This window comes from Chelonia mydas, chromosome 2 (assembly GCF_015237465.2).
Source record: "Chelonia mydas isolate rCheMyd1 chromosome 2, rCheMyd1.pri.v2, whole genome shotgun sequence".
Lineage (NCBI taxonomy): Eukaryota > Metazoa > Chordata > Testudines > Cheloniidae > Chelonia > Chelonia mydas.
Window position 1 is genome coordinate 74442875 of NC_057850.1, and position 22444 is coordinate 74465318.

At 44.1% G+C, this 22444-nt stretch overlaps 1 pseudogene; it reads left to right on the plus strand.

Annotated features, from left to right (window-relative positions):
* The first annotated feature begins 547 nt into the window (after positions 1–547).
* LOC102938467 lies at positions 548–14329 on the plus strand (annotated as a pseudogene).
* Positions 14330–22444: the final 8115 nt, after the last annotated feature.

Here is a 22444-nt window from a genome sequence, read left to right on the forward strand (position 1 = left end):
CCTTCTGCATCAAACATCCCCCAACCTTCCAAATATGTGACTGAAAATCTAGTAAATAATTAGTCTCCAATTTAAATGGCATATGGTAGGAAACAAGTGACAGATTCGCAAGATGAAAATCAATAGTGTTTTCAGACCTTGCTTGGCAGTATTTCATTTTACTCATTTCTAGAAAGTATGAAATCTGTAACTAAGCTATTTCCCCTTTGCTGACAAAACTTTATCTGTTTATATAATATACTCTCCTAGAGATTGGCTCATATCAGTACCCTGGATCCAAAGAGCTCTGGAATCTGTGGAAGTGTAGATTCTACTCCAGATCTGAACTTCTTGTCTGGTTGTTCTCTCTCTCTAATGGGCCAGACTAAACCTCAACTGTTCAAATATAAGAGTGATGGGCTCAGAGTTAAAACAAAGAAACAAAAAAACCCCACCTAGATAGCTAAAATAAACTAAGTTTTGAAGTTACTCAAATTCAGACTTATGTGGCTTAGTAAACTATTTATCTGCTATCCTATGTAACTAATGAGAAATTGGACACATCACAATGAAACCTGTGTGCAAATCCAGTCTGGCAATCTGCATTGTGCAGGTAGGCTGCTTCTAGCCACTGTGGTTGAGTGGTAACATTGTTTTTACTTCCTAGTGCCTGTCCACGCCTGTGGTGACATCACCAGGCTGGCACACTGCTCTGAAAGCCCATGTGCTTTCTGGTGAGGAATAGTGTTTGATGGTTAAATCGCTAACACAGCTTGTGTTGGGAGGCAGCTGTATTTCCTTGGAGAACTGAGTGTGAATAAGTTTTATATTTAATGTTACAAAATGTGTTGTCGATATTAACAAAAACCATGTAGTGAAAAACAGGCCAGGTAAGCAGGTAAAACTTGTGGCCTCGATACTGACAGTGTATCTTTAAATAACTTATAGAGCATTTATTCATAATTGGAACTAGCTAAAGTGTATCTTAAAGTCAATCATTAGAACACTTTATGCCTAATTTGCAACTCATATAACCAACTTACCTTTTATAATATGCTGCAAGTACATGGCATGCACCAAAGACTGCAACACAGAAATATATATAGTTCAGCTAAGCATTTGCATCCTTCTATGCATCTGCCAAGAAAAAATAAACACACCCTCTCTGCTTCCTACTTACGTTCAGTATGCTTCTAAAGCCTAATGAACAGCTTGTAGAAGGGGACGTGCAAATACAAATTGTAAATGTGATTTACTTCAGCAGTACGCTGAATGCTGACACTATCTCAGCCAAGAAGACAACTTGGGAAGCCCAAGTGGCCCAGCAACTAGAGAGTTAGGCTGAGATTTAGGAGCCCTGGGTTTTCTTTCCCATGTCCGCCTGTGTCTTCACTTCAGTTTCTTCTCCACACCTTTGTCTTGTCTATTTAGATTGCAAACTTGTCTGGAGCAAGGTCTTTCTCTCACTGTGTATTTGTAAAAACACTGAGGAATCCTTGAGGCACCTTAGAGACTAACAGATTTATTTGGGCATAGGCTTTCGTGGGCTATAACCCACTTCATCAGATGCATGGATTGGAAAATACAGTGGGTATAAAAATACAGCACATGAAAAGATGGGAGTTGCCTTCCCAAGTGGGGGGTCAATGCTAACGAGGCCAATTCAATCAGGGTGGATGTGGCCCATTCCCAACAGTTGACAAGAAGGTGTGAGTATCAACACAGGGAAAATTATTTTTTGTAGTGACCTAGCCATTCCCAGTCTTTATTCAGGCCTAATTTGATGGTGTCAAGTTTGCAAATTAATTCCAGTTCTGCAGTTTCTAGTAGAAGTCTGTTTTTGATGTTTTTTGTTGAAGAATGGCCACTTTTAAGTCTGTTGTTAAGTGTCCAGGGAGATTGAAGTGTTCTCCTACTGCAGTGGTTCTCAACTGTGGTCCACCACTTGTTCAGGGAAAGCCCCTGGCACGCTGGGCCAGTTTGTTTACCTGCCACGTCCACAGGTTTGCTGATCGCAGCTCCCACTGGCCACGGTTCACTGCTCCAGGCCAATGGGGGGCTGCAGAAAGTGGCGCAGGCCAAGGGACTTGCTGGCCGCCCTTCCCGCAGCCTCCATTGGTCTGGAGCGGCGAATCGCGGCCAGTTGGAGCTGCGATCGGCCAAACCTGCGGACGCAACAGGTAAACAAACCAGCCCAGCGAGCTAGGGGCTTTCCCTGCACAAGCGGTGGACCACAGTTGAGAACTACTGTCCTACTAGTTTTTGAATGTTACAATTCTTGATGTCTGATTAGTGTCCATTTATTCTTTTGCGTAGATTGTCTGGTTTGGCCAATGTACACGGCAGAGGGGCATTGCTGGCACATGATGACATATCACATTGGTAGATGTGCAGGTGAACGAGCCCCTGATGGTGTGGCTGTTGTGGTTAGCTCCTATGATGATGTCCCTTGAATAGATATGTGGACAGAGTTGGCAATGGGGTTTGTTGCAGGGTTTGGTTCCTGGGTTCGTGTTTCTGTTGTGTGGTGTGTAGTTGCTGGTGAGTATTTGCTTCAGGTTGGGGGACTGTCTGTAAGTGAGGACTGGCCTGTCTCCCAGGGTCTCCTCTGTTGATACTCACACCTTCTTATCAACCGTTGAGAGTGGGCCATATCCACCCTAATTGAATTGGCCTTGCTAGCACTACAAAAATTAATTTTCCCTCTGTTGATATTCACCCTTTCTTGTCTACTGTTGGGAATGGGCCACTTCCACCCTGACTGAACTGATCTCATTAGCACTGCCCCCCACCCCACTTGGTAAGGCAACTCCCATCTTTTCATGTGCTGTATTTTTATACCTGCCTACTGTATTTTCCACTCCATGCAATGTGTTAGTCTCTAAGGTGCCACAAGGACTCCTTGTTATTTTTGCTGATACAGACTAACAGGGCTACCCCTCTGAAACCTGTATATTTGTACAGGGCCTAGCACAATCTCAGAGCCAAGGGCTGCTACTATAATACAAATAAATATATAATAATTATTATTATAGGAAAGACTTAACACTGCTTTTCTTTTTCAGTCTCCTTGGCCTGCTTTACTTGGCCTGCTGGGTCAGCAAGCCCCAATTCATCATTGTGTTAAATCACTACTCCCAAGAAAATCCTGCTGGAATAGGTATGCATCCATTAGAGGCTAAAGCAAATGGTATTTTTTTAAATTACGTGGTCCCTTCAAATGTTTAGTTTTCATATTTTATACTCTTTTGGTATAACCAATACATCTTCCAGCTCATGTGTGCCTGCATTTGCACTCTGTAAACGAACTGACCCTTTTAAACCAGGAGGAACACCAACAGCACGCGGAGAGCTCTGTTTATAGATTGTGAGCCAGGAATGAGAGCTGTCAATTATTGCTGTGTTCCAAGGGTGGCTCATGGTGAGGATGTGAACAGCAGAGCCCTCTGTGGGCTGTCAGGGGCAGCCGTGTGACTGGGAGCACTGGAGCAGCGCCCCGGGGAAACAGGTGGGTAAGCCTAGCTAAAAAGATATTTCTGTCTTTTCCCAGGGGAGAAAGCCTGTGTGATTTGCCACCTTGTGTGCTGGGTCCCCGGGCCCCTCGCCCTGGCAGGCTGACTGACTTACCTCCCATGGGAACTGCTCTGGTGCTGAGCTCACAGTACGAGGGGTGGCACAGGGAGTCCAAGCCTTGGCACTTAGTGAGGACTCCACTCCCAGGTGAACTGCATGGATTGCTGCCCCTGTCCTGGAAACTCCCCTCAGTTCCTGCCACTCTCTGAGCACAGGGCTAGCGGTGCCGGGGGGCGCCTTGAGCAGGGCTGTGGCACAGAGCTGGCTGCAGAGACTTGCTGGGCACCAAGACACTTTTCTGTGGGAGTTGGGCTTTTTTAGGCACTGGAGAAGGGCAGTGAAGTAAATTCTAGCCCGCCCGAAGGTGACACCCTTTTTCCCACCAAGACACTTGTCATGACACCCTTTTTGGCACCAAGACACTTGTCATGTCAGAAACCACCCTGCCCCACACCGGGCTAGAGCCCGGGTGTCTTGCATTTGGGGCCCCTCTCAATGGCCAGTGAGCACCCGGGGAGTACCTGCTCTATGGGGGATAGCTAACAGCAGGGGCCATGTACTCCCCTCCCAGGAGCCACAGCTGAGGGTCTGTCTTGCGCAGAGGGTGAGTGAGGGTGAGGGCCAGGTGCTGCTCACTAAAGGTGTAGGCCTATGGCTGGCATGGTGGCCCTTGCTGGCTGAGAGGGCTGGAGTCTCTGGCATGGCTGGAGGAGCAGGAGCTGTGAGAGGCTCAGTGCTGCTACCTGGCCTTTCTGGATGATGATGTAGCATTTGCTGGGAGTGAGTCTTTCTGGGGAAAAAGGGTGTCACCTTCGGGCAGGCTAGAATTTACTTCACTGCCCTTCTCCAGTGCCTAAAAAAGCCCAACTCCCACAGAAAAGCACATGGACCCAGAATTCAGTCACTGAGGATTTTCAGCAAGAATGGCACAGGGTCAACCTCCCCACAGCCACCTCCAAAAGAACAAAAGGAATGAACTTAATTCTTACGTACCAACTTTATAAAATCTTATCATGGTAAAGGAACATCGTCATCATTGTAAAACTAAATTTTTATAACATAACATAGCAGCTTTCTAATCCGCAGACAGTATCTTCACAGTTGTACGTAAACATAAAGAAAACAAATTAAATCTCCACAGAAACACTGTGAGAAGTCACACGGAGTTCCCTGAGGCTGAGTTCATCTGAGTGTCAGCTACAGTCTTTCTACACAGTCAAAAACACTGCAACAACAGCTTCCCTCCACTTGCTTGTAGAAATCTCCAGCTGGAATCCAGGCAGACTCTTCCGCCTGGCTGGAATCACTCAGTTAGGCAGCTTACAAATTAACCAACCACTCAGATTAAGTAGATAAGTTTAAAAAAAAAAAAAATCCTGATGCAAAGTGCTGCCCTGTTAGGGGAAACCAGCCTGCTTTCTGCTCCTGTGCATCAGCTTCTTCCAGCCCACACAGGCACATGGCCTTTTGTGATACCGCTGCCTTGACTGCTTGCCCTCAACGGAGTCCAGCTACAGGGAACCTATTGAGCATACCCGAAACTATCACACCCAATTCCAGAAACTTCTGGGTGTGGAGTGCTTATTGTGCATCTGCCTACCAACAATGGCCCAGACACAACTCATTTCTGCGCCCTCCTACTCTATGCATCTCAAAGAGACATCTCCCTACTAGGCGTCTGGATACAAGAGCAGCAGCTGCTCGCGGACCAGCGCTTGGCGTTTGCTAGCCAGAGCCAGCCTTGTTTCTTCACTCCCGCTGTCTGTGCCCCTTATGGGTTTTCTGGGGACTGGGCCTGCAGAGCCATTTGCCCCAGTCCTCTGCTTGGGCAGGGTGTGGGTGTGTGGATGTGGCTACTGGTACCTGGCGTGTTTCCCAGGGTCAGTCAATCACTTACATATAACACTGCACACACAGCTATTTGCAAAGTCCTTTACTGCTGCTGAGCATTATTCTGACGGTCTGGATAGAGATAAGCTCTGAAACTATGGGGCTGAGCATTCAGTTTCCCTGTTTTTTGAGTGTACCCACATCTAAGCATGTAAAATTAACCCTCTTCACCTTCCCCTGCTCCAAGGGGAAACATTGGTTTGTGGGGGGAACAAACCTGTCTCTGCTGCATTGAAGTGTTTCTTTCCCTGGTTCAGAATAAGTCACCCTAAGCTGCTAACTAGCCGTGTGGTGTATACAACTTTGTTTAGAGTTGGTGGCCTCTTCCCTTTGCAGTAGTACAAAAAAGAGTTACTTGTGTGATGGTGGCTGTCCTGTTGAAATGAAAACAGCTGAGATCTGATTTTTTTTAACTTTTATCAGATAAAATGGCTTGTGTTCTAGTGGACCCTTGTTTCTTTCAATTACTTAAATGTATTAATTTTCAGGAAGACCAAGGGATCTACCATGGCAAAGTCAGAAATGGGACTGGTAAAAATCAACATCACCTAATTGTCAGGATAAATTATCTTAATTGGAAATATGAGGAACGGACAAAGTGGTAAGTAAAAGAATTATTTTATCCAAGCCAACAGTTCTTATTCTTGAAGTTGCAACCTCATTGTTGGTCATGAAACTTTCTAGAGTCATGTTTTCCACACACAAAGATCAACTATGTAATTGTGTGAATGACTTATTCTCAATCGAATTGAGGAAGAACAGAAGTAAAGGCTAAATAAAAGAGAGCATGCAAAGACCCTCTCAGTAACACTATGCACGAAACACAAAAGACGTGCTTTTCAGATGAACAAAGCAGCTCCTATGGAGTTTAGCTGGATTTGTGGATGCTAAAAATCAAAGGCCCACAATGATAGTTGTCCCTGCATTTAAAGGTACACCACCCAAAAAGTGGAATAAGAACATATTGCATACGCGACACCATTTCTTCCTGTAGTAATATTTTGTTAATAAAGAAATTTTTCTAAATTCTAACAGTAGGCTTGTATTTATGTCATGGCTGAAGGTGCTTGAAACTAAAGCCACATTTCTCAAACTGGGAGGTCCCAACCCAAAAGGGGGACCCTATTGTATGGGGGTCGTGGTATTGCTACCCTTACTTCTGCGCTGCCCTCAGAGCAGGGTGCCCGGCCAGCAGCCACCACTATCCAGCTGCTCAGCTCTGACGGCAGAGAGGGAAGCAGCAGCTGCTGGCCGGGCACCCAGCACTGAAGGCAATGCTGCTACCAGGAGCAGCACAGAAGTAAGGGTGGAATGGAGTTGGGGGGGTCATAACCAGTGATGAGCTGCCAAAATCTGAAGAACCGGTTCCTTCAGTCGCTCCGGGTCTTTGGCAGCACTTCGGAGACACGTCCTTCACTCGCTCTGGGTCTTCGGCGGCACTGGGGGACCCGCCGCCGAAGTGCCGCTGAAGACCTGGGGCGCAGCCGGATGAGTAAAAAGGGATTCTCAAGGGGAGTCTCCCCAGCCAGGAGCTCAGGCGGGCCGGACAGGATGGTCCTGCAGACCAGAGTTTGCCCAACCCTTTAACAACCAGTTCTAAACCGGCTTCTAAATTTAACAACTGGTTTGCATGAACCGGTGCGAACCGGCTCCAGCTCACCACTGGTCATAACAGCCTGAAATATTTTCAAAGAGGATCCCATCAAAAAGTTTGAGAACCCCTGTAATGCAGTAGCCTGCAGAACACCATCATACTCCTTTTATACTTGTGCGTTCTGCTCTGTATAGTTAGAAAGACCTACAAGGAAACAAAAAGATTCTGGCTTAAGGCCTCTGAATATGTAGTATGAAATACTCATTGCTAACTTGTCCTCTTTCTTAATGGATCAAGGTCTCCCCGACTCTGTTTTGTGATATTTGCCTCAGTGGGCTGGATCCTATACCCATTACTCAGACAAAACTCCCATGGAAATCAAACAATCTGGAACCATACAGGAATTCTTAGTGATAAATATCATTTCAGTCAGGAAAATGAGACTCCCCATAAATTACAAAAAGTCCTTCCCATGGAGCTCTGCTCCAATGACATGCTTTGTGTACGAGCTATTATTTATCGGTCTGTGTTAACCCTTGGAAGTTGAGTTCTTAAACACGTTTCTAGTTATAGTAATGGAATTATCTGACCTTTTTTTAGGGTTGGTTATAACTCAACTCATCCTCTTTTTAAATACATTGTAAATATTTGGGAGGTATTTATACGTAGCTGTATTCCACAATGAGACAGCTTTACTATTTATGTAATGTTTAAAACTGATCATTACATGTTTCAAATGAATGTGAAGGAGTACTCTGTAAAATTGACACATTATTAAAGGGGTGCTGAAAAGATGGCTAGGCCCACATATTTTGATTTTGTTAAATAAGATTTTACAAGATTGAGCACAAGTAAAAATATTGTCCGTGGCCTCTTTTTAAAAATCAACATACAGGGTTAATAGGATTTAAACATTTCTCCTGCAATAGTGAAAACATTAACGTAATACTGTGCTTCTATGTGGTGATAGGAAAATGAAACTGACCTATAAACAGGAAGTGAAACTGGTTAATGTATATGCTCTGTCCAAGCAGAGTGAAGTGGAAAAGGTAAACAAATGTGAAAAGTAGCCTAGATTAAAATGGTAAGGGTTTCTTTAAAATCAAAGTCTAGTTGCACAGGTAAGGATTTCTTGAATGCAATTGTTTTAACTGTGTCCCTTTGTGATCTTCACTTGGATTTAATTCTGTTTAGTAAGATAAATTCTGTTAAAAGCTCAATTTCTTTTCTATATTTTCATATATAAAGGTAGAGGGTGACTGGCTAGCCACTAGAGACCAGGGTTCCAATACAATTTTCCTAGGAGTTAAATGAATTTGGGTTTAGGCTTGTTTTCTTGTGATCTGCTACAACAACAAGAAGTCCTCATAAAGTTAAGCTGTTGCTGTTCAGGAAATGGAAGAGGTATATTTAGTTGCGCTATGTTAAGACGACTGTGTAGTTTCTGTCCCTGTACCAACGTGTTTGGCTTTAGCCAGTGCCATCAGACCCCAAAATGTAAAGGTTTTCAGGATTTTAAAGTAAGATTACTGTAGCAGCTTTCCCTGGTTTAATTATTTTATATTGCAGCTGGTTGATTGATGCATTGCTGATTGCTCTCTGAAAAGCATTAAAAGATTTTGTCGCTTCCATTGATGCAACCTATTCCAAAAAAGTCCAAAGAGTTCAGTGTTGGATTAGAAGGAAACTTTGGAGCAAATCATGTCTCTCCTCATATCCTGTCAGCTCATTTCCTTGGTAGCTTGGTCTGGGTGGAAGGATTTGTGATCAAATGTAATTATTTTGAACGTTTATGTACCTTTGATTAGGCTTTATTTCCCTGCCTGCTTGAAAGGGGTGTATATATAAAAATATAGCCCTCTCCTCCCACCCTTTCTGTGTCACTTGTCATCTTAGGTCCTGATTCTATAATCACACCTGTATAGGCAGGCCCCTCTACTTGTGTGAAACCCTGGATTTGTGCTGGAAATGGCCCACCTTGATTATCATACACATTGTAAGGAGAGTGGTCACTTTAGATAAGCTATTACCAGCAGGAGAGTGGGTTTGTGGGGGGGGGGGGGGTGAGAAAACCTGGATTTGTGCTGGAAATGGCCCAACTTGATTATCATACACATTGTAAGGAGAGTGATCACTTTAGATAAGCTATTACCAGCAGGAGAGTAGGGTGGGGGGAAGTATTTTTTCATGCTTTGTGTGTATAAAAAGATCTTCTACACTTTCCACAGTATGCATCCGATGAAGTGAGCTGTAGCTCACGAAAGCTTATGCTCAAATAAATTGGTTAGTCTCTAAGGTGCCACAAGTACTCCTTTTCTTTTTGCGAATACAGACTAACACGGCTGTTACTCTCGAAACTGATTTGAGTGCGGCTCCGTGCTACTGTAAGAGTCTACCAGCATGGATTCCTTGGATGGGAATCCTTGACTGTAAGCTCATGTGGAAATGGGTGTGTTTGTGGAGCACCTTGCGTTGTAGGGTGGAGATGGGAGGGAATGAATCCTGTCATGTACACATGTGGCTGGTGTAACCTTAGTTCTTATTCAAATAACTTAGCAAAGTGATTCTCGTCCTACTTGTACCATTATGTGCTGTAACTATGACAATGATGCTCCTCCTTCCACCTTGTTCTCCTGGGTGGAAAAGTGCAAAGATGTTGCATACCTAGGAAGGGAACATTCAGTTTAAAATTTCTGCAAAGGGTGATCATATTAAGTAGCTAAATTATCTTTTTTTTTGGGGGGGGGGGCAGGGAGGGGCACAGATGGAAGAAGTCATAAAAATGCTCTCAAAATCAGATCTAAATATATTTGGTTGACCATGTCTCTCCAAATTGAAACTACAAATTGAAATGGCCCTCTTAAAAATGAATGAATGAGATTTTTAACTTTATGTAGGGAATGACTTAGGTGTATAACAACTTAGTGTTGGGTATATAAACCACAGAAGATCATCTTATATTAATAAAAATATTAAAATAAATGATTTCTTGTAAACATGATTTCAAGTATTGTTACTTCTGTGATTGACGTCTATAATTACTGCTAAAACAAAGCCAGCGTATGACTTCACTAACTAGACTTCTTGATGACACCTAAAGTTATACAAAGTGTTTATTGGTGTACTGCTATAAAAAAAGACACTTGAAAGAAGATATACTGATCTCACAACTCTCAAACACAGCACATGCAACAAACATAAAGTGTGTTGTAAAAATTTTAATTAAAAACTAATAGCATAGCATGCCATCGATGACGATACCTAGTACAATGTCCACCTTTCACAGATGAAGAAAATAATTCTTTAGAAACAGAGTATGGGTTATTCATCTGCAGGGATCAGCAAGTTATCAGTATGCAGGAAATAATAGAATCATAGGGCTGGCAGGGACCTCAAGAGGTCGTCTAGTCCAGGGGTTCTCAACCATTTTCTTTCTGAGCCCCCGTCTCCCATGCTATAAAACTCCACGGCCCACAACAACTGGTTTTCTGCATATACAATAGATTAAAAGCCAGGGCCAGCATTAGGGGGCAGCAAGCAGGGCAATTGCGTGGGGTCCCACGCCACAGGGGGCCCGCAAAGTTACGTTGCTTGGGCTTCGGCTTCAGCCCCAGGAGGCAGGATCAGGCTTCAGCGTTCTGCCCTGGGCCCCAGTGAGTCTAATGCCCAGACCGGCTCTCCTGTATATTTTGGCGAACCCCCTGAAACCTGCTCGCGGCCACCCAGGGGACCCCGGACCTTTGGTTGAGAACTGCTGATTTAGTCCAATCCCTTGCTCTTATGGAAGGACTAAGTATTATCTAGACCTTCCCTGATACATGTTTGCCTAACCGGCTCTTAAAAATCTCCAGTGACGGAGATTCCACAGCCAACCTAGGGTATTTGTTCCAGGGCTTAATCGCCTTAACAGGTAGGAAGTTTTTCCTAATGTACAACTTAAACTGCTCTTCCTGCAATTTAAGCCCATTGCTTCTAGTCCTATCCTCAGAGATCATGTTTTCTAGACATTTAATCATTTTTGTTGCTTTTCTATGGACTTTCTCCAATTGTCCACATCTTTCCTGAAATGTGGTGCCCGGAACTGGACACAATACTTTAGTTTAGGTCTAATCAGTGCAGAGTAGAGTGGAAGAATTAATTCTCGTGTCTTGCTTACAATACTCCTGCTTATACATCCCAGAATGATGTCTGCTTTTTTTTGCAACAGTGTTACAGTGCTGACTCATATTTATCCTCTCATCAACTATGACCCCCAGATCCCTTTCTGCAGTACTCCTTCCTAGGCAGTCCTTTCCCATTTTGTATGTGTGCAACTAATTGCTCCTTCCTAAGTGGAGTACTTTGCATTTGTCCTTACTGAATTTCATCCTATTTATTTCAGACCATTTCTCTAATTTGTCCAGCTCATTTGGAATTTTAATCCTATCCTCCAAATCACTTTCAACCCCTCCCAGCTTGGTATCATCTGCAAACTTTTTAAATGTACTCTCTATGCCATTATCTAAATCACTGATGAAGATATTGAACTGAACTGGACCCAGAACTGCTCCCTGCAGGACCTCACTCGTTATGCCCTTCCAGTTTGACTGTGAACCACTAATAACTACTCTCTGGGAACAGTTTTCCAGCCAGTTATGCACCCACATTAAAGTAGCTCCATCTAGGTTGTATTTCCCTAGTTTCTTTAGGAGAAGATCATGCGAAACAGTATCAAAAGCCTCACTAAAGTCACGATATACCGTATCTACCACTTCCCCCCATCCAAAAGGCCTGTTATCCTGTCAAAGAAAGCTATCAGGTTGGTTTGACGCAATTTGTTCTTGACAAATCCATGCTGACTGTCTTTTAGAAGTTTGCAAATTGACTGCTTAATTATGTGCTCCATTATCTTTCCAGATACTGAAGTTAAGCTGACTGACTGTAATTCCCTGGGTTGTCCTTAGTCCCCTTTTTATAGATGGGCACTATATTTGCCCTTTTCCAGTCCTCTGGAATGCCTGAAAAAGCACCAGCTGGTCAGCTTCCTCACTCTGTGGATATTACTACTTATAACGATCTGGTGAACATATGTAAACCTGGAGACAGAGTTCAGGTAGTGGGAAATATTACTGCCTCCCATCCAAGAAAGGAAACCTCACCTCTGGCACATTTAGGTAGGAGGTAATTTGTGCTCAGTTTAAGTCGTTTTAACTGTGAAATAGAAAACCTTTTTTTTCCTCCATTCCAACAATTCTAAAGAAATATACCAACCCTTTGCAGTCAAGTTTAGGTCTGTGCTCTGCATGAACAACAACTTTATTTATATTTCATTTGGATAACTTGGCAGGAAGCATTTTCTCATTACACCTTTTTAAACGTAACTTTCTTATATATTCTTTTCTCAGAAGTAGTTTATAGAATAAAGAGATCAAATTAAAGAGGGATAACTTTAGCGGCCACAAATCAAGGTGTGTTCCATTGCTTTTATGGTCCAGAAATGCAGCTTGTTTTCAAAATATTTCTTCTGATTTGCAGCATAGCTTAAAAGAGTTCTTTGGTCAGCTGTACATGACTAAGGGCAAGCCTCTTTGAAAACAAATAAAAAACCTGCTTGTCATTCTCTTTCATTTCCCTCAAGTAGAAATCCTCTCCCAAAACTCAAAAATCCATTCTGTAGTTGGGTACCTCTTACAGCATGGAAAACATGGCTTAATCAGATTATTTTTGAGGTGGGGAGAATGGGAGGATGGCAGGGAGGAAGAGGGGAGAGAAAAATCCCAAATGCTGGAAAACTATGCTATTCTGATGTTGAGACTTCATTAAATCCTCTTTTTAGGGGAGGATTTCCTTCATTAAGGCATAGTAAAAAGGATAAATCTAATAACCATTTTAAAACCAAGAATTTGATTCTTTGCCCTCTTTTTTCCCAAGCGGCTCTTGTGTCATGAAGACAATAGTCTTCATTCCAGTATTTGTTTAATAGTTAATTTACGTAATTTTCTTTGCATCTGGGTAAAAAATATCTAGCACAATAAGGCTGGCTAATAATATCAAAACTGATGAGCAAAGAAATAGCACCACATTCTCAGCTGATGGTGTGGCAAAGATCAGGCAATTCTGCAAAGCTCAAACTAAAGTATATTACAAATTGCACTAACAGAGGCTAATGGATAATGAGATTCCATTCTAATGTTGATAATATGCAATTTAAGTGTTTCCTGTTTCTTAAACAGGATACCTTTGACCATTTAAGCAAGTCTTTAGCACCAAGCATTTGTGGCCATGAGTATATTAAAAAAGCCATTTTGTGTATGCTACTTGGAAGTAATGAGAAAGTTCTCAACAATGGGACACGCATTAGAGGAGACATCAACATCTTATTAATAGTAAGAGTATGTAGAGTTAATAGTGCATTGATGAGTTATTTTTATTGTCCCCCTCCTTCTCCTCATGCTAGTGTTGTTATATCTTATTGCATAACGTATTGCATCCATTCATATTGATAAGTGTCAAACAATTATCTCTTTTTGTTTTAACAAATGCATCAAAACCTTAATATTTTCTGATATTACCCAGAACATTTCATGTTCCAAAATAGCTAGGGCAAGTATCTGCATTTCAGTGCATCCCATAGCTATGGCCATGTAGTTTCCTATTTCTAAATTTTTCTTATGCATAAGCCATGTGGTAGTATTAACCCACTGTCAAAGGTTCCATCTGGCTTTTAGGTTATCCAGACCAATTCTACATTGGCTTGTATTTGTTTTTGTATCAGGCTGTCCTGCAGTCGAGCCAGGGAGCTTAATTTGTTCTTAATAGTTTCCAAATCCACTGAGTTGGCAAGTTCCGCTCCCGCTCCAAACCCACCCAGCATGGTATCCATAATATCTCTTTTAGTTCTGGGGTGAGGCATATCTGGGAGGGACAATTTGTGCATCCTCATCCAGGCTAACAGTGTAGGGAGAGGTTTCAGAGTAGCAGCCGTGTTAGTCTGTATCTGCAAAAAGAAAAGGAGGACTTGTGGCACCTTAGAGACTAACAAATTTATCTGAGCATAAGCTTTCATGAGCTACAGCTCACTTCATCGGATAAAAGGGCATACACTTGGGCTTTACTCTTGAGACATTTAATCGTGTCCAATCCACGTCAATTTTTACTTCTACCAGAAGGGGGCTCACCAAGACTTTCACTGGAGTAGTTTGGAACTTAAATAAGGCAGGTTTCACCATATGTAACGGGGTGTTTCTTATAAACACATGTTCTTTCTCCCATTTCCAGTCACACCCATCAGGGAATGGTATTGCATGTGTGTGACTCAGGCAGTATACTACGATTACTGTTACAAGGGTCCCTGATTTTACGAATTCATCCCATGCATAAGGGAGTGAGGGGTAGTCAGAAAGCATGGCGGTATCTCCCACATACCCTTCTGTTCGTACCCCCACCATCCAATGTTGTTCCTTTCCTGCGGGGACTGAAATATTTGCTTGTAGCCCCAGTTCCCCTTCCCCAACATATACCTGAGTTTCCCCTAAAGGTGTTAGTGTAAGATTAGTATTAAAATCAACCCATCTTAAATGTATATCTGGTTGTTGTACTGGGGTCCCTGGTACGTTGTCTGTTTGTGAGTTGTTATGTATCAGTAAGGCAGTGAGAATTGTTTCACCTTGTCCCAGGTATCCTGGAGCATGGATATCGTTGTTATGGATGGGTATGGATGTGCCTGGGTGTATTTTTCCTTTGGGGTTAGGTTGTGTCTTTACCACCGTGATTAGGGCGAATGCTTTGATCCAGACCAAGAACTGACATGCCTGCTGCAGTTCTGTTTTCCATTTCATCCGAAGCATTGTTCTGCCTCTCTTTTTAACTGGCGGTCTAAGCAGCAGTATTCCGTGCCCAACAATCCTGCAGAAATAAAAACACACCACGTTCACAGCTCCCGGTTCGCAATTGTTGTTGGGGTGTTGTGTCTGAAAATATAATTACAGTGGAACAGAATTAATTGATTTGTGAAACGTGAACCCACTTTAATTTGTCATTTTTGTTTATGCGGTAAATGAGAGGGCTGAGGTGATCAACTATGGAGTAGGGACCGGCCCACTTTGACTCCAGTGTGTGATCCCTTTTGTCCAACTTTAAATACATTACCTGATCCCCTGGCTCCCATAGTAGGGAGTCCCCAATTTTCTTTTGATCCATCTTTTTATGCATGAGCTCAATGGCTTGGCTCACCCTATGCTGTAGGGTGGCTTTATCTTCCTGTAACTGTTTTAACCACTGCCAATGCTCATGAGTTCCAAGCGGATTGTTTGTCTCTGTATCTGCTGCTTGCTTGGAGTTAATGACCAGCCTCACTGCCTGTCCAAAGAGGATCTGGTATGGCTGGATTTTAGTTTTTAGCCTGTTACTGCTGCGGATGGCTGCCAGTATTAGTGGCAGCTTTTCAGGCCAGTTTTTACCGGTATGATCTACAACTTTTCTGAGGGCTTCTTTAATGGTGCGGTTCATTCTTTCCACTTGTCCTGAAGACTGGGGTCTGTATGAGACATGGAGTTTGTGTGACACCCCCAAGGCTTTAAGCATTAGGGTAAATATGTCTCCCACAAATGACCCTCTGTTGTCTGAATCAATAATTTCAGGAGTCCCATGTCTGCAAACTACTTCAGAGAACAGCTTTTTAGCAGCAGTGCGAGCGCTATTGTTCCTGGTGGGGAAAGCTTTGACCCTTCCTTCTCTACTCCTTGACAATTTGTCAATGAAGTCAATTTGGATTCTATGCCAGGGACCCAGCCCTCTCTGATGGAGCATTTGGGGCTGGTGTGGCGGGTCGAGCTTTATTTTTGGCGCACTGTACACAATTCCTGACCCATGTTTCTACATCATCTCTCATCCCCCTCCATTCTGTCACTTGCTTTAACCTTCCCAGCGTCCCTTCCACTCCTTCATGCATGAACTAGTGAGCTATAATCACCAGTTCCTGCCTTTCAATTCTTCCTAGGATGTGGACTGATTCTAATACTTTCTGTTCCTGTCTTCGGGTTACCGCTGCTATCCCTTCATAATCTCTGGCTATAGCGTTGGCACGGTTATTCCATACGGTTTCAACTGCCGAGCCTTTCCCATGTGCCTTTACATGTTTGATTTTTAACTGGTCGGGATGAGAGGTAACCCAGGCATAAATCCATTTCCATTCATCTACATATGCTATTTCTTTACCGTCCGCAGCTTTCCAATCATTCCTTTGCCAATCAAACATCCAATATTGCACTCTGTTTACACAATAGTTGCTGTCAGCATAGATGTATACAGTCTTAGGGCAGTTCTCTGTTTCATACTGTTTTAAGACTTGGTATATTGCATGGAGTTCGGCATGCAATAGTTGTGTTGAGCTGTGATGCAAATACCCCTTTAGCACCTCTTCTTCTAAGTTTCTGGCTGCATATCTGATTCTCTTTTTACCGTGAACCACCATGGAACTGCCGTCGGTGAACCAAATATGTCTCTCCCAACCCATGGTATCTAATTCTTCAAGGGGAGGCGCTTGGGCTTGTGCGATTCTCTGTTCTAGTGTGACTACCGGACATTCATGCCTTGTCCCCATTTTGATAAGAGCATGAGACATCATGTCCGGTTTGGATACTGTGTCAGCCCGGACTCCCCTGTTTACCAGGGTTAGAGTCCATTGTGCCATCCAGGTGTTGGACATCCTGCCTCCTATTAATTTCCCAGATAGGATGTATTTCAGAGGCGTGTGTGTGCTTTGTATAGTAATCGGGGCACTGGTAAGTGGCTCAAAGGACTGAACTGCCCATACAGCTGTCAGGCACTCACGTTCGCGAGTGTCAAAGTTTAGTTCGGCTCCCTGCAATTTCTTAGATTCGTATATCACAGGTACCAATTTCTGATTTTCATTTTGTTATAGGAGAGTGGCCGCCATGGTCACTTCATTAGCTGCTAACCGGATGACAAATGGTTTAGATTCGTCCGGGAAGCGTAAAGCAGGGGCGGTTCGGGCTTTTTGTTTCAGGGTCTTTAAAGCAGTATCCTGGTCCGGACCCCATTCCCAATGTGTCTTTTTCTTCAGCAGTTTCCATAAAGGAAGGGTGATCTCTGCATATTTATAGATATGGGGCTGTAAAAAGTTGAATCCTCCCAACAAAACCCTTAATGAGTGTACATCGGTAGGGCTGGCGTTTCAATTAGTGCCCTTACCTTCCTTTGATCTACCTGCCTTCCCTCCCGGCCAATGATAATACCTAGGTAAACAACCTGGGTTTGCACTAATTGTGCTTTTTTCAGGCTTACCTTGAATTCGGTGTCCTGGATTAGTGCAAGGACGTCCTCTGTAAGTTTTTGTACCTGAGTCTCGAGTTCTCCGAAAACCAAAATATCATCCACATAGGAAAAGATGAGTGGTCGATCTGACGGACTTAACCGGTCCAACATATCTACCACATGTCTGTGGGCAATAGCCGGAGAGTCTTGGAATCCTTGGGGCAAATGCTGAAAAGTGTATTGTTGATCCCTTATGGTGAAGGCAAACCAATCCTGTGAATCAGGGTGTAATGGTATTGCAAAGAAACAGTTAGCCAGATCTATAACTGAAAAGTACCTGGAGGTGGCTTGTACCTTTTGGATAACTTGTGTCATATCTGCCACGATGGGGGCCATGGGTATGCTTCCTTTGTTGATCCTTCTGTAATCAATAGTCAGTTGCCAGGATTGCCCGTGTGCCTTCATGACTGACTATATGGGGGAGTTGAAGAGAGAGTTCGTTTTCCTGATAACATCCTGTTCTTCCAGGTTCTTGATGATCTGGACCAATTGTGCTTCAGCTTCCTTGGGGTACTGGTACTGTTTCTGGGGTTGCACCAGTTCACCTATAATTTTGACATGTAAGCAGAGTCAGGATGAGCTCCACCCTGACATCTGGTGGTGAGGTGTGGCAAGTTGTGGAAAAGAACTTCAGGGGCTGATCTCATTTGCATAGGCACACCCACCCCGCCTAGAATGAGGCCATAGCTGCCCAAATAGGCACTCTGGCTGTTGTGGGATCCCCAGTGTCTCTGTTATTGGGGCGGGAAGAATAAATTGTTATTACCCTGATTATGGGAACTGTGCTTGGAACTGTATTTGGCCTTTTGTTATGATGGAGGGACTCACCATCAACTAAGTAGCACTCGCTAAGCAAGGGACGTGGGTTCCAAAACTCTGTGAATGGAGAGAGGCTTGAGACAGGTATTTGTACCTGGTGGTGTGGGCCCCTTTGTGAGGGCCTGAAACACCAATTGCACCTCTGTCTCTCTCCACTGTGGAATGTCAGAGCTAATTTTGGGTCTATTAAGAGTCTTGCTACAGGTACTGTGCTGAATTCACTTTGGCCTTATGGTGCACCAGCACTAAGGCTCCCACTACTATGAGCTGAAATCACTGAGCACTGTGTCAAGTAGTGGGGAGCCGGAAGAACCAGAGTGCAGCGGTGCTGTTCGTGGATAGGTTGGCGGAGTGTTCGTGAGACGGCGAGGTGAGCTGTGCAGAGCGGAGCTGTTCGTGAGACGGCGAGCTGTGCAGAGCGGAGCCGGTCGTGGTGGAGCGGAGCCGTTCGTGAGACAGCGGAGCAGAGCAGAGCCCTGTGGGGCAGTCAGCTTCAGGACACGTAAGGTGCCCCTTACCTCTTCCACACATAGGCACATTTTAGCCAGACTGGGGAGTAACACTCTGCAGATGAACTTTTGAACTCTGGGGCTGGGCTTTTGAACTTTGGGTGATTTGTGGATTGCTGGACTCAAGAGACGTTTGGGTTCTGGGACTCAAGAACCCGAGGGAAAGGATGTGGGCCAATTTGCTGGGGTGGGTCTTTGGTCATGGTTTGGTTAATGAACACTAGTTGTGGTGTTTCCCCAAATTAATGCTGATGTCGTTTACCTCATGTTATTAAAGATTCTCTGCTACACCGAGACTCTGTGCTTGCGAGAGGGGAAGTATTGCCTCTTTGAGGCGCCCAGGGGGTGTGTAAGATTTTCCCAGGTCACTGGGTGGGGGCTCGAGCCAGTTTTGCATTTGCTTTGATGAGAGGGAACCCCTGTGTACTGAACCTGGCCCTTGCTGCTATCAACTTGTCCTGGCAGAAGGGTTACAGACACAAGCATTGATTTTACCGCAATCTGTCCTCTTCTGGGTCCAGACCGTGGGAAACTTCGCACGCCACTCCTCTTTCTGTTCGGTGGCGAGGGCTGCGATCAGTTGGTTTCCTCTTTTGGCAACAATGTTGTTTTGGCTTTCTGTTGGTAGAAAAGGGGAGAGGGTTTCCAGACTCCATAGGGCACTCCGGGGTAAGTCAATTATGATGTTATGTTTAAACAGCCAGTCTGTTCCCAGAATTACATCATTAGTCGTATATTTTGTTTGGACTAAATTCCCGGTTGTGTTAAAGCATTGTACCGAGAAGGGAAAACCTTATACCGTGAAAGGGACTTATAACCATTCTTGTCCTATGCTGGGTTTCCCCTGAAATGATTGCAGGATCACTTCCTGCCCCTTTTTGCCAGTGCGGGGGGTTGCTCTAATCAGGGAGACTGAGGCTCCGGTGTCAATCAGGGCTAGGGTAGGAGCTTGATTACCTTGCTGAACGTATATGTGGGGTCTCCCTCCTGGATCCCAGGTCAACTTTCCTATGAATCTCCACTGCTGTGCTCCTATGCCAGGTGGAGATTCTACGTTCAGCAGGCTTCCCTTGAAGTATTCTTGGTCCTCTGCCAGGGGAGGAGGCAAATCCATTAGAGGGACGCTCGGGGTAGTTATCCCCAATACATTCCTTTGATAGCTTTGCAGCCTTAGGAGTTCCCTCACGATATCAGTCATGGGAGCCCTGTCCCATTTTTCCCAATCTCCCCCCAACTGCATTAACAATCTCCATGTCATACAGCGCATATCTGAACCGGGCTTATCAGAACATCCCTGAGGCTGGTTACTTCCCTTGGTTGTTTTAGTTTTGGGTAATTCTGGATTCAATTTCCTTCTTGGCTGATAGTTTCCCCAACCTTGGGACCTCCCCCTTGAGTAGCCTCCACAGGGTCCTACAACTCCCTTTGTTCCGCTCGCATTTGAATAAGTAATTGTTTGCTCCATGGCTGCCACATATGCGACTTTTTCCTTTTTTATATTAGGTTTTGGCCCCGCATGCATGGTGATTTGTTGCACCATCCTCCTTAATTCTTCTAGGGTAGCGGGGTGCCCATCCTGCCAAACAGCGAGTTTCCCTGAATAATACGGTAGTAGTGACACGACACAATCTCTCAGGGATGAGATGGGGAATGGTAATGTGTACAGATTGGTAATGCCAGTCACTGTTACTAGACCGGACATTACCTGCATTAATGCTCATCGGGTGAGGTAGTTTTCCGGGTCCTCATTGGGACCCTGGGTGGAAGCTACAGCTTGGGCTATAAAATTTCTCCCCCATTTGTTCCCCGAAGATTGCCATTAAGGATAATTCGTTGGCAGCTTCATCTACTTAAATGCGGTCCAGAGTCGCTCTTATTTCTGGTGCCACACGTAATCTTAAAAGCCGGTAAATTTCTGTAGTAGTTAATTTTTCTCTCCTGGCTAGTAGGAAGGCATCGGTACACCACCGAAAGAAGGATTCTCTACTCAGTGTTCCTAGGTGGTCAGCAATTGCCTTTAAGTCAGCTGCTGACACCAAGATAGTTGTAATTTGTTCGTTACCCCCGCCCTTGGCGTCTGCTCTGGGGGCAGTTACGGTGCGCCGTTCTGAAGTGGCCACCAGGGCTGTAGGACTTTCCTTTAGGTCATCCCAAATGTCTCCTTCCCAAATTTCCTGGGGGTCCCAGGCTGCTTCTTCCCAATCTGATTTCAGTTTAAGGTTGGCAGGGTCCCATTCTCCTGAACTAATGGCCGCTATTTGGCGGGTAGTGAAGCCCAATTTTAGTTTTAGCTGCTTAATAATGGATTCGCAGCGATTGTGGTTTGCGGGGGTTCTGCTTTGTTCCAATGTTAACTTTTTAACCATCCCTTGTAGGATCTGATTTTCTTTAATTAGGGTTTGTTTTTCGCTTTCTAATTCTTTAAGTGCGGTAACTTGTTCTGTCAGGAATCTTTCTTCACCTTTGCATTCCTGCAGTGCTTCCTTTATCATTTCCATCCGACTTTGTGAGTTTATTGCCATTACTTTCCAATTTTCTATCCCTTTTTCTAATTGGGTTAGCTTTTCGTGCAGAGAGATGTTATTTTCTTTGCAGGTAGCTAAGCGGAAGTAACTGTCATTACATGTCTCCCATAATAGCCAAATTGCTGCCGCGTCTCGTTTGACGGTGCTAGAAGGTTTGTACATGAGGATGTATTGAGCCAATCTATCCTCTAGATCTGAAATAGTACAGACATCTACAAGGGCTTGTTCAGTCCACAGACTATGCCCGTATTTTTGAAGGACTTGTTTGAAAGGTATAATTTCTTTAATGACAGGTGAGGTTGGAGCTCCTTCCAGTTCCATTCCTCCTTCTGTAACTGATTTTCCCTGTCTTTTCCTCAACATCCTAACAAATCTTTAATTTCCCCCGTTACCCCTGAACTTTACTCAGTGAGTGGCTTCTTTGTCACTCCTGATCTTTACTCAGCGAGTGACACAGCCTAGATTCCCTGATCCTGCTACTCCTTGTTCCAGCAAGTAGCTTAACCTGGCTCTTGGACCTCCTTGTTGTCCCGATACTTCAGTGAACAATAGGATCGGGACCCGGTGATCGTAGCTTAATCTTATATTATACACTTTCCCCTGCTACCTTCCCGGAGGCCAGCAGGTTTGGTTAACCCGATCATATTATGCCAAATCACTTGGCAGTGTGCACACCAATGTTTACAATAACTGAGGTATTTTACCAATATTCCCCCTTTCGCAATTCTCCACCAATTATGTTATATCATAAAAATAAGACCAACAAGATCTTGTAATGGGGATAAGGCAAAATGCCACATTTTTTGTAAAAACACACAATTCTATGTCACTACTATTCCTTACTTATACCTTATTTATACACATATCCATTCATACATTCATTCACACAAGTTCTGCTTAGTTGTTATAGTTACCAGCCTAGCAGTTGCCCGTGACAGAATACTTGCCAGGTAGCCTGTATACGAGAGTGGAGCCGAGTCTGTGTCAGTAGCACATCCAATGCTCCTGGAGGGTGGCAGCAGAACCAGACTCGAAGTTCTCAGTTTCTAGAGTCCATTTTTATAGGAATTTATTCCTATGCCAGTCTGTGGGAATTGCTTCATCATGCTGTTGCTGAATCAGTCAGCAGATGGCACATTCCTGACGGCTCTGTGCTGCCAGATGTTATCTTGTTTTTTGGTTCTCCCATCCTTGAGGCTGTTGGGTGGATTCCAGTCTGCCCTGCGGGGGGTCCTCTGGTT